The sequence below is a fragment of the Peromyscus californicus genome, unplaced genomic scaffold (assembly GCF_007827085.1).
Source record: "Peromyscus californicus insignis strain IS unplaced genomic scaffold, ASM782708v3 Scaffold_2__1_contigs__length_46816999, whole genome shotgun sequence".
In the NCBI taxonomy this organism is placed as follows: Eukaryota; Metazoa; Chordata; class Mammalia; order Rodentia; family Cricetidae; genus Peromyscus; species Peromyscus californicus.
In genome coordinates this window covers 17,200,774-17,213,743 of record NW_026294540.1, presented here as the reverse complement: position 1 = coordinate 17,213,743, position 12,970 = coordinate 17,200,774, and the positions used below count along the sequence as shown (strand labels likewise).

Here is a 12,970-nt window from a genome sequence, read left to right as displayed (position 1 = left end):
CACATAGATACATACATAGGTGCATAAGTGAGTGGATGGATGACAGAAAAGTGATAGGTTAATATGTTATGGATGACAGACACATAGATAATAGATAAATAGATAGATGATAGATGATAAATAGATAGCTATATAGATAATTAATATATGATTCATAAAAAGATGATAGATTGAACCATAAGCAGAAAATACAAGATAGGCAGATGGATAGATTCATATATAGGTGGATATATATAGATATATAAGATAGATAGATAGATAGATAGATAGATAGATAGATAGATAGATAGATAGATGGATGGATGATGGATGGATAGATGATAGATAGACAGATGACAAACAGACAGACAGACAGGATTGAGCATATCAGGACTTCATCTTTAAAAGCTGAAGCTGCTCTTTGTCCATGAGATGGCACTCTAAAATAGGAATCCAATTCTTCTGATGCTCATTCTCCCACTATGAACAGGACAGGAAGAGGTGATCATCGTCTCTACATTACTCCTCTGTCTCAGCCATGGACCTATCCATGCACGTCCACAGTAGCCACAAAGTAGCACGGAATAATAGAATGCGATAATACTCATCTGCTAATGAACAAGAAAATATTGAGCATGTATCTGACACCAATGACAGCAATGAAGAAGAGTAAAAATGCTTGTACTATTATTCTCTAATGAAGTGAGGTAGACCACACTGAAATCAATACCCAACATGTCAGGTGGTAACACACACAAAGAAGCCAAGTGGACAGTGAAGGTGGGCTGTGTTTTTGAGAAGGATATACTGAGGACAGGGACATGTCTTTACTGAGGGGACATGTATGGTGATTATTCTCAGCTTGACTACACTGAGAAGCACCTGGGAGGTTACTCATGCAGACCTCCAGGTGTGTCTGTGAGGGTGCGTGCACTGGTTAATCTACCTTGTCAGTTTGACAAAACCCAGGCCACCTGGGAAGGTGGAAATTCAATTGGGGAATTACCTCCATCAGATTGCCCTGTCAGCACATCTATGGGGCATTCTCCTGATTGCTGACTGGTGTGGGAGGGCCCAGCCTACTGTGGGCAGCATCCCTCCTAGACAGGTGGTCCTGAATTGTATAAGAAAACTGCCTGACCAGGAGTCAGGGAAAGCAGGCCAGTAAGCAGCGCAAATACCGTGGGGACGAACCTCAGACCAACTTAGGCCCGTTACCCTGTTGAATTCTGTTTTCTTATCCAGGTCAGAAGAGTTATGATATCTGGATGCCTAGTGGCCAACACTACTTTGAACACTCGTGTTTTGGTCACATAGTAAGATGAGAAAAATGTAAGTACAGTCTGTCTTATGTGGCCAGCCAACTTTGTCACTTGGGGAGTCCTCCTCTAGAAGGAGCTTTGACGATGCTGTCTCATTTCATGGGACATTAATAATTTAGGAAATAGGTAGAAAGGAAAGGTGCTTCCTGCTTGTATTGATGATAAGTCTCATTAAGAAGGTATGCAAAAATCTGAAAATCTAAAATTATATTGCACAGGAAAATATACCATTGTGATGAAGACAGAATATGTCTGTGTTATTTAGGGAAATAAGCAATCCCACAATGCTCTGGGTGAGGGGTTGCTAATTTGGTACTTTGGTTGGATATTAATTCTGTTTCCTCTGGAATTGAATTTGATAATCATATGTTCAAGACCAAGCCCGGGACAACTGAGTATAACACACACACACACACACACACACACACACACACACACACACACACACACACACACTGTACTATAGCCTCAGAAACCTGTCTGTAGAGCGGAGGCTAATGCAGCAAATGAGTGTGCAATACCCACATGGTATCATTAACTCAACAGAGATTGAGTAACATCCACGTACACTCCACATAACGAATGGGGGAGACCCATGTCCCACAGTGGAATTTACTAAATGTGGAGATCACCAAGAATCAAAATCAAAGAGCCAGTATCAACTATGCTATCTGAAAGACTGTGTTAATTGATATGGCAATATTTAGACTTAATATGGCACACCCAGGGAAGTCTTATCTACCTCCTCTAGAACTGTTCATTAAAAAGGAGCCTGGCTGAGGATCTAGAAGACCTGGGATGTCATGAACAATCTTAAAAAAAAGAATTCAGACTCAAGCCCAACCCTATACTTCTGTTGTTTCTTTCCAAGGCTTTCTGTTCCATGAAGATGAATTCTGAGAGGAGATCAGTGGGGTTCTGATTTATCAGGAGCATTAGAACAACTTGTTAGAAATGAATGCTGGGAATGTTTTTCTGAGACCAGAAGAAAAGGAAACAAGCAGGCTAACACTCACCATCCCATCTACCTCAATTCCTCAAAGCAAAGAGGAGTCTAGGTCTCATTATGACTGTCTCCATTTCCAGCACAGCAGAGTGGATTTCAATAGGACGTCTTTCTCTTATTAATTTTCTTATATTTGCTGAGCTATGGATGTCTCTGGTCCAGACAATCACAATTATGTAGAGAATATTGTTTTCAAAAGTCACAAAAAAGGAAGGTACTCAGATGGGAGAGGATACTGAGTTATTAGCCAGAGAGGTGGCTCAGTAGTTAAGAGCACTGGCTGCTCTTTCAGAAGACCTGGGATAGATTCTAGAAACCACGTGTTGGCTCACAAAAGCCTAGAACTCCTGTTACAAGGGATCTGACACCCTCTTCTGACCTCTGGGGGCACCAGGCATATACATAATACATAAACATGGAGGCAAAATATGCATACACATATAACTAAAAAGTGTCTTTATTATTATTAAAAAGGGCAAAGAATCATGAACCTGAAGTGCTTGTCATTATGTGAACACACTCCATCACCACCAATTCTTACTATAATCATGTTGATGCTGTTACCCAGACTACAATGTTAATATTAGCAGGCTATTATCATGCATTTAAATAATATTCTGTTAACAAAAAACTTGCTTATTACCCAACTTGGATGTGACCGAACTGTTCTGGTCAGGAGATAACAGGAAGCTATCAGGTGGAAGTTTAACTTAGCTCATCACAATAGTTTAGTTATTTGAAATAGGTGGGGTGAAACATCCACATAAAGTAAAAAATTTCAATCACACGAGAAGCAATGTAGAAATGAGTTTTCAAAGGAAAATTCAAACCTGCAACACAGATTCAACTCTAACCCTGGTTAGTTATTAACAAAGGCTTTGAGGTCTTGGGAAAGAAGATGGAGGCTGCCCCCAAACAATCGTTGTCACAAAGGGATGCTTGATGTAGGATGCTGGTATGAGACAGACCAACCTCTCTTGAAGAGAAAGTGTCCTGGGATCAGAGTGTAGCTCAGAGGTACAACATTTGCCTATCATGTGTGAGGGTTTGGGGTTCAGTCATCAACACACAAAAATAAAAAATTAAATTACTGTTTTATTGGTAGTAGTCATGTTTGAGAGAGACTCTTGAGAAAGAGTCATGAGACTTGTCTGTTTCCCTCAGATGGCGTTAAAATTAGTGTGTGCCCATCCATTCTGAGTTTAGTGAATGATATAGTGTTAGTGCGTGGCGCTCTGGATAGTGCCTATTCATCCTTCAAGTGTGAATGTGTTATTAACTATCCAGGTTTATGAGTTTCCTTTCTGTTGTTGTGATAAAACACCCTGATTTTAAAAAGAAATCTTAGGAAGAAAGGGTCTATTGTAGTCCACAGTTCCAGAGAGACACAGTCCATCCTGACGGGGAAGGAAGAGCGGCAGGAGCATGAAGCTGATCCGACAGACGGGAAGCAGAGAGATGACGTTTTCATGACCACACATAGTACGCTGAGAAAACAGGAAGTGGGGTGAAGCTATAAGCCCTCAAAGCCCGCCCCCAGTGACATACTACCTCCAGCCAGGTTGCATCTGTTAAAGGTTCCAGAACCTCCTCGAACAGCACCACCTGCTAGGAACCAAGTGTTCAAACACCGGAGCCAACTGGGGAGACACTCCACCATTCTTGGGAAAGGGTTGTTACTGGGGACATTCTTACTTAAATCACCATTCTATGGAAACAGTTGTTACATCCACAATCCGCAAGATTCCTCTGTGCTATGCCCTAGAGCGACCTTGGTTACCTGCCACACTTGCTTCGTCCTCTTCTGCTTTATAATAAGATAACTTCAGATTTAGCCTCAAAATGTAAGACAGTTCCATCTGTGTCTCACCTAACACAACCAAGATGTAACGATCAACACAAACATCAACATCAGTATGTTATTATAAATTACAAGTCTTAGTAGAATTTTATCAGTTTCTTTTTATTTTAAAGGTTTATTTTATTTTTAATTGTGTGTGTGTGTGTGTGTGTGTGTGTGTGTGTGTCCGTGCACAGTGGGAAGGGGGATGCTCAAAGAGAGGAGAGGAGGGCTGGGATTCAGATGCCCTTGAGATGGAATGGTGAGCCACCTGATGTGGATTCTGAAAATTGAACTCAGGTCCTCTGGAAAGAGCAGCTAGCACTCTTCATGGCTGAGACTTCTCTCCATCTACCACAAACACTTCAGTATATGACGTCAATGTCATGCACTTGTTTATCCATCTGATTTAATTATTTTTCCATGGTAAATACAGACAAAAACATAACACAATGTCCCATAAATATAATTATTTTTAATTAACAAAAAAATCAGAAAAAAATGAACTCAAAAAATAAATCTTGTAGCAATGCCTTCTGTTTATAAATTAGTTTGTACGCCTGGAATAGTTTATAGTGTGTTAGTTTGGGGGAGACATTGACTGGGTAGAATTCTGTGTGCCAAGTTTATTTGGTTTACTTTGTAGCTTTCAGTACTGTTGGATTTGGTTTCAGTGCTTTTTTGTTTGCAATATTTCAGTGATAAATCTGCTGTCACTCTGTCCAGGGGAACATACATGAGGACACCAGCCAGTTGATTCCATGTTTTTTCTTTTTTATGGCTGGTTCAGACTTCATTATGATGAGCCTCATAAAGATTTCATGCTTTTTGAACTTCAAGTACATTAGTCTTTTTAGATTTGGAATTTATTATTTTCATTCAAGTGGAACATTTTTTGGGTATTATTTTTTTCAAACATCCCAATTTCCATTTCTTCTGAGTCTCTCTCTGGAATGGTTGCAGAATTTACTTCCATGCATCTCTGACTATAAACTTTCTTGTCTTTCATGTTGGAAGATGTATGTCTTTATGTGTTCAAGTTTATTCTCTTCAATTCCATCGTGTGTGTGTGTGTGTGTGTGTGTGTGTGTGTGTGTGTGTGTGTGTGTACTCACTTAACTATTATATATTTCACCTCATTCATCAATTTTCATTATCAGTAATTAGAATTGAGATTTTTTTAAATAGTTTCTAGCCCTTTAATTAGATTTGAAATGCATAGACTGATAAATACGTGTCTGCCCATTATAACATTCATGTTACAACCTGTGTGTTTCTCCACCAGGTTTACCTGGGGTAAAAAGCTACTGGAGAAAGTAGAGATCAAGATTTGCTCATGAGTGAGCTACTGCTGGGTAACCAATCACTCCACGTAGAATTGCACAAGTCATTAGCCTGTTTCCAGGCCTGTGGGTCTTGACGTAGAGTCCCCTTTCCAACTGCAGGCTGAGGCATCTCAGGGTCAGCTCTGTGCGATCTCACACCGTTTTTTTAACAAACAACCTGAAAGAGCAAATGGAAAAGGCAATTATGCAGATCACACATCTCCCCGTCAGATTTTTCAAAATCCAATTAGCCAATGCAAATCACACAGAGAAAACCAAATCAAGAATATACCACCCATGAGATGGTCCGGTACAGATGCTTGGATAAATCCAAACATCGATTCAGCGAGGAGGAGATGTTACTTTTTATTCCAGATAAAAGCAGGAAACTATGAAATGGCTTAATACTTGAAAAGTAACATTAACCATAGAAAATGTGTTCGCAAAGGATGTTAAAATTGGGCTGATATTTATGAAATAGGTGAGATATTAAGATGGGTGGAGAGAAAGTGAGAATGTGTATGTTATAAAAAAAAAAAGTGCTATGAAAACCTTCAAAATGCGCAAAGAGACGTTTCGCCAGATCACAACAGACTGGAGTGATTCCTGGCTCCTTGACACATCCTTTCCTACAACGTAAATAAGCAGATTTCTCTGTGACTAAAATATTTTAGTTCCTGAGCTGTGAATGAGATGTTTTCATTTCAAACTCCTTTATTGGGAATGACGAGATGAGAAAAACTTAATTAATCGACACACACAGCATTGGGGGCTGGCACAGGGCCATTCACCGTGTTCCTATTCCCAGGGCCTGCTCATGGAGGAGAAGGGGTTGTGGTTGGGGGGGGGCGGGATGATTGAACAACCACATGCAAGTTTTCCTGCCCTTTTTTGCTGCGTGTTTGCATAAGTAGCTGCTACCTGTGGGAGCAGAAACAGTGAGCTCACCTGGAGTCTTTTGTGGTTTTTTATCTTACCTACTAGGCCAAAACGGATTAATTTTTGTTTTCTTTTTCCATCTTTGTATGTATGTATGTATGTATGTATGTATGTATGTATGTATGTATGTATGTGTTGTGTATTTTTTGCATGTGTGCATGCATTGATGCATGTACGTGGCAGCCAGAGGTGGATGACACTGCTCTTCTATTGCATTCGCTGAGGCAAGGTCTCTTAACCAAACTCAAAGATCCCCGAAATGTGCACACTTCTCGTCAGCTTGCTCTGGGGATGTCCCAGTGGACTGTGCCTTCTGAGACTGGAGTTTCAAGCCGGACACCAGGCGTACCTGGCATTTGTGTGGGTTTCCGGGGATCTGAACGTGGGTCCCCACACTTGCTCAGCCATTGCTTTAGCTGCTGAATTGTCACCTCAAATCCTCAAAGAGGCTTCTTAGAGCCATCTAGTCACAACGGCTTCACTGTCTTACTCTTGAGTCTTTGCGCTCCACCTGCTCTGGGTGGGTTGGGCTAAAGCTGGAATCGTAAGAGTGGACCCTGAATTAAAGTTCCACTCGCCTCTCTAGAGTAGTGCTTCTCAACATTCCTAACGCTGCGACCCTTTAATACAGTTCCTCATGTTGTGGTGAGCCCCCAACCATAAAATTATTTTCATTGCGACTTTGTAACTGTACCATTGCTGCTATTATGAATCATAATGCAAATATCTGATACGTAACCCCTGTGAAAGGGTTGCTTGATCCCCAGAGGGGTCATGACGCATAGGTTGGGAACTGTCACTCTAGAGCCTCTCATAGACGACTCAGTGTCCTCCACCAGGCTGGCTGTTTTCACAGGGTACATGGCTGGGGACAGCACAAATAGTCATAGGAACCGGTGGGGCAAGGTGATTGACAGGGATACTACAACTATGGGACCTTCTGCTTTTGCTAACGGTGGATGTCAATCACCTACAGAATAGGTAATTTTTACTCCAGTCCTTAACAATGCCTTTATTACACCCAAATGCCAGGCTCTACCTCAGCCCACCCAGAGGGCTTTCCACAGCAGGACATTAAAGAATTGCATTGATCTTTATATTCGCAGACAGAATTGTTATTCAAGTACAAAAACAAAATTCACATGGACACTAGTTATAATTAATATTGGCTGAGAGCCTAGTATACAGCTGCTGGAGGGCTGGAGAGATGATTTAGAGATTAAAGTGTTTGCTCCACAGAGAAGGACCAGAGTTCAAATCCCCAGACACCTAGGTAAAAGCCAAAGGGAGTGGTGGCCCATCTGTTATCCAGCCTGGGAAAGTGGAGACAGGTGATCCCCAGAACAAGCTGGTTAGTGAGACTGACCATATCAGGGCGCTCCAGGTTTGATTAAGAGACTCTGATTGCGTGAATAAAGTGGGAGAATGGTTGACAGAGATCTCTCTGTCTCTCTGTCTCTCTGTCTCACACACACACACGCACACACACACATGCATGCATGCACACACACACAGAGGCACATGCACACACACATGCAAACATGCACACACACATACACACACAGGCACACGCACACACACGTGCGCACGCGCACACACACACACACACACACACGGGCACCTGCTAACATGCATATGACACACATGTATACGACATGCATGCAACATACACTAAAATACAGTCTCAGGAGTCTCTCTCTCTGCTCGTCTCAAGGACCCTTGGAGGTAGGTCCTGCTTTCATCCTATACACTCCACAAATGTAAAAAGTAGGTGGAGAGAAACAAGGTTCCCAGGGGGAAGCAGCTCACTAAATCAATGAATACCCAGGCCACATTTCGGGGACCCCACAGACCTGTCTGCCCCACATATCCCAGCCTCCCACCAACGATGTGTAAAGGAACAATTACCTTCTGGGAAAGGAAAGGGCCAATCAAGAGCAGAAATGGAAATCACATACTGTCCTAACTTATGAAATTAGAAAAAAAAAATACAGAGAAAACGAACTGGCGAAGACACCCTGCTACGGGGCAAAGACTGCAGTACCATGTTTCTGTGCTTCAAATAAGTAAGAGGCGTGCTGTGGAGAGCCGTCACTGCACATGCCTTCACGGCTAGCTGCTGGTGAGTAACTACAATCCGATGGTGCTGAACTGCACCCGAGCCACATCCCTCCCGCAAAGCTCCCTTTGAATCCCCCTGTTCTCATCCTCTGACTTACCATAAAAATAGAAATTTAAAAAAAAAATGCCTAAGGCTCTGTCCACATAGTCTCGTGGCCTCTGTGTGACGCTTTTACTTGTTTGTCACAGGGAGAAACAGAGTCTGCAGTTTCTGTCTCTTCATCTCTTGGGTGAATGACGAGATCAGAATTCATTATCCATTGCCCTGAGACCCCCAAGTCTAGACAGACAGGATGATAAGCATTCCCTTTCCCAGTGAGTGACAAGAGACCTGTTAGGAGATATGTATTCTGTCTCCTCTCCCCTCCTGAGGCCCACTGTCTTGTCTCTGATGCAGTCAGCTGAGTAAGACCAGTTCTTTATTTTTTTACATTAGATTTTCTTTTTTGTTTGCCTTCAGTAAGTGTTGAATCATTAAAATCCACCACCCTATTGTGGCATCTCTGCTACTTACAATTTCAAAAATTAAAGACAGAGAAGGGGGAAAGGAGAGAAGGATCAGAGAGAAAGAGAGGGAGAGGGAGAGGGAGAGGGAGAGGGAGAGAGAGAGAGAGAGAGAGAGAGAGAGAGAGAGAGAGAGAGGGGAGAGGGGGAGGGAGAGAGAGAGAGAGAGAGAGAGAGAGAGAGAGAGAGAGAGAGGGAGAGGGAGAGGGGGAGGGGGAGGGAGATGGGAGAGAGAGAACGCAAAGACTCCATAACTGCTTTTATCTAAGAGCAGAAAATGGATAGAACCATCTCTGGTTATGTTGCTCACGTCAGACACAACACACTGAATGTCACCAGGGACTCTTTGGCACCAACTAGAATATCCTCTCAGCAAATATGAAGCCTTTTCCATCTGAGAAGCGTGATTAGACATTACTTTCTGAATCTACATTTGACCATAAAGATTCACAGAAACAATCTCTCCATCATACCTGTGTGTGGAGGCCAGAGGTTGCTCCTCAGGAAGCCGTCCATCTTGGTTTTCGTGACGGGGTAGGTTGGCTGACAAGTGAGCCCCAGGGATCCACCTGTCTCCAGCGCTGGGATTGCAAAGGTACACCACGACACCTGGATTTTTCACATGGGTTCTGGGGATGAAACACAAGTCCTCAGCTTGCAAGGTGAGCATTTCACCTTCTAAACCTCCTGACTCCCTGGCCCCAGAACACATCCCTTGTCTCTTCAAAATCTCCAAAGACTGGCTAGTGTGTAGAGATGCGTGACGATCTGAAAAGACCCAAAGCACTCCCTTGATCTACAGACCGTGGTAGTTCTCCCCTCAACACGCTTCCAGATTTTTAAAGACATGGAGATTTTATGCAAAACACTCATTATCATTTGCCAGAAATTCTGCTCATATCTCTCAGCTTGCAAGATTTAAAAAAAAAAAAGAAACGCCTCTACACTTGTTGATCAAAGTCAACAACAAAGACAAGTCCGTGTTTTTATCCAGCTTGAGTGGGGTGGGATCCCTTAGGACCTGCACTTAGATTAGTCGGATATTAGTAACTTCTGCACAGAAACCAGCCTTGAATGTTTCATCTCATCTCTTTAAAGACCATTAATGAGGTGTCTTTTCTCTCTCTATGCGCCACACTAAACCGTTAAAATACGTGATCATAATTTAAAATATGTGTGTGTGTGTGTGTGTGTGTGTGTGTGCGCACGTTCACTCCTGTATGTGCCATGACACATAGAGGTCTGAGAACATCCCTTTCATTCATTGTTACTTCCCACCATACGCTTGGTGTGAGACAGTCTCTTGTTTCAAGACCAAGGAGCTTGGGGTACACTCCGGTCTCTATCTCTCATCTCACAATAGGAGCACTGTGATCACAGAGGATTGCGCCCCTGTCGGGCTCTACCTGGGTGCTGTGGATCCAAACTCGGGTCCTCATGATTACGTGATGAGTGTTTTACCCACCGAACCATCATCCCAGCCCTACAACGTCATTTTTAATAACTACAGCGGATTACACAGGACACTGAGACTCATAAATGTTGTCACTCAGTATCATATGGGCAGGATTTGAACCAGCTGAATCTAAATGCAGAGATATCTATGTGGCCTTCCTCAATTCTCAGGTGTATGTGACCTTTCAGGCCTGTGGGAAAGTCTGCAACAGACTTGAAATTTGGGCGACTGAAATTTCTCCTTTGGGCTTAGATTGGAGACATGAGTAGCCTCTATTTTGAGTGAATCATGCACACACACATACACACACACACACACACACACACACACACACACACACACCACAGTTTTTTTTCTAATAATTAGTTTGTAAATCAATATGAATGGGGATAACCTTTCTATTTCATTCCAAATATATATTTATCTTTTCCATTTTATTCATAGACCAAAGAAAATCTCACAGTTCATAGCCAGTATCTTTAGTTCTAAGCGAGAAGTTGAACAGAGCAGGCAGACTCACCTGCAGGACCACCGACCACTGTCTCCCTGCTGAGACCTCACCAAAGTTATGGCCATTCTTGGTGTCAACAGCCAGTGCAAGCAGAAGGGGGTTTCCAGATGTCAGACTGTCATTTCCCCCTCCCTGGACATCCTACCTTCCCCCTTTCTCCTGACTCTCAGCAAACTGAATGACCCTGCCTGGTTTTCCTCTTAGAAACAGCAGCTTGAAATTCATGTGTTCAAATCAAGAGTTCGAGATAAAACTAATCAACAAAAAAGGTAATTTTTTAAAGATTATCACTGACCTCAAAGTTCAGAAAATTATGTGGGGCCACACAGCCACTTGCCTAGACAAATATTTAAAAAACAAAGGGGGGGAATTTTAGCTTGTTTTTCTATGACCTCTACTGAGGAAATTCCACGGAGTCTATTTGAAGGTCGAAGGAATTTATTCAGGGTTTAACTCACAACAAATATAATTGAGTTGGTCTCGGAATCTAGGAGGAGTGGGGCGCGGTCCTACGCCGTTCTCAGGAGAGCTCTGCCTTGATCGGCAGCACCAATGTCCAAGACCAAGAGGTATCAAAGAGAGGGCGGGCGAGCACATACTCCTTCCGGGTATTAAGGGATCCCCCATCTGGGCCACGCCCTGGGGGGGGGCAGGTACCTGTTAGTTACCTCCTGCCTCACAAGGGGCGGCGCTTCAGGGTAAAGCACCTGGCAACCACCCCTACAGACCTCAGTGTCTTCCCCTTACATGGGGAAATACATTTGGGAAGTGAAGAAATAGTCACAAACACTTCCTTTGATCTGTTCTCCCTAGGGCTGTAGTATAATAGTCCCAGCTCACCTTGAAGAATTCACTCTCGATTCTCTGGAATTCTTTGCTGGTCTCATTTATCCACGGGGCACCAGAGGCCTAGAGTCTCCAGCATTTCAATGAGTCATGGTCCAGGTGTAGAAGGGGAGCTGGCTGGCTTTTTGATGTGTTATTCACCAAAGGAATTGCAAATGTATAAAGCCAGGGAGTCAGCTTCACTGGGAGTACGACAAATGTCACTTTGCCTGTGAGAGCGTCTCATAGCGACTAGCACGCTAGAAAATAGCCGAGTCTGAAAATGTGACCTGTGGATGACAAGAAATGTGAGCAAGCCGGGCGGTGGTGGGGCACACTTTTAATCCCAGCACTCGGGAGGCAGAGTCAGGCAGATCTCTGTGAGTTCAAGGACAGCCTGGTCTACAGAGTGAGTTCAAGGACAAGCTCCAAACCCTGTCTCGGAAAAAAAAAAAAAAAAAAAAAAAAAAAAAAACTTGAAAAAAAGAAATGTGATCGAAAGCTTCTAGAAAGATCTCCTTACACTGAGTCATCGGCAAGGCTGATTAACTGGTAAGCAGGCAAGATGGCTCGGTGGGGAGCTTGGTGCACAAGCCTGATGGCCTGAGTTCCCTCCCCAAACCCCACATAAAGGTGACAGGAGGGAACCAAGTCTGCAGGATTGTTCTCTCACCTCTGTATGCATGCCATATAGCATGTCCACATGCCTGTAGGCACGTGCATGCACCTGCGTACACCCATGCACACACAATAATAACGGCCATAATGATGATTCATAATAAACACAAAGCTAAGGAAAAATAACTGCCACGATGTAGATTGGGGCGTTGCATGTACACAGCCTAATTAGAAACCGTCTTGGGCCCCCTTTGCCCCTCCCACCAGTTAGTCATTCTTTGCCCACCTCTGTGTTATCTTGGGACTAAGAATAAAAACCTTTGGGGATGTATTCACTAAGCAGACCACCAGCTTCCATCAGGCAAAAGGCTGAGTCTCATCAGACAGCATCTGAGGCCTAGAACAGAGAGATCTCTCCTCTTGGCTGTAACCGCCTTTGACATTTCCATCAGGGCATTTGTCTTCTTCTTCTTTTTTTTTTTTTCTTTTAACTTTCTTTGTTCTATTGCTAAAAAAAAAAAAAC

The 12,970-nt window shown here is 43.1% G+C and overlaps 1 long non-coding RNA gene across 2 annotated transcripts; it reads right to left on the bottom strand.

The window, feature by feature from the left end:
* Positions 1 to 2,858: 2,858 nt before the first annotated feature.
* Positions 2,859 to 12,927, bottom strand: LOC128121077 (uncharacterized). Of its 2 annotated transcripts, none has more exons than XR_008222057.1 (4): positions 12,733 to 12,927; positions 11,844 to 12,118; positions 9,510 to 9,665; positions 2,859 to 5,650 (listed from the first exon to the last, which is right to left on the bottom strand). It is a non-coding gene; the product is annotated as an uncharacterized LOC128121077 (long non-coding RNA). The 2 variants fall into 2 exon arrangements; XR_008222058.1 differs by having other exon boundaries at positions 12,765 to 12,927.
* Between the last annotated feature and the right edge of the window lie 43 nt (positions 12,928 to 12,970).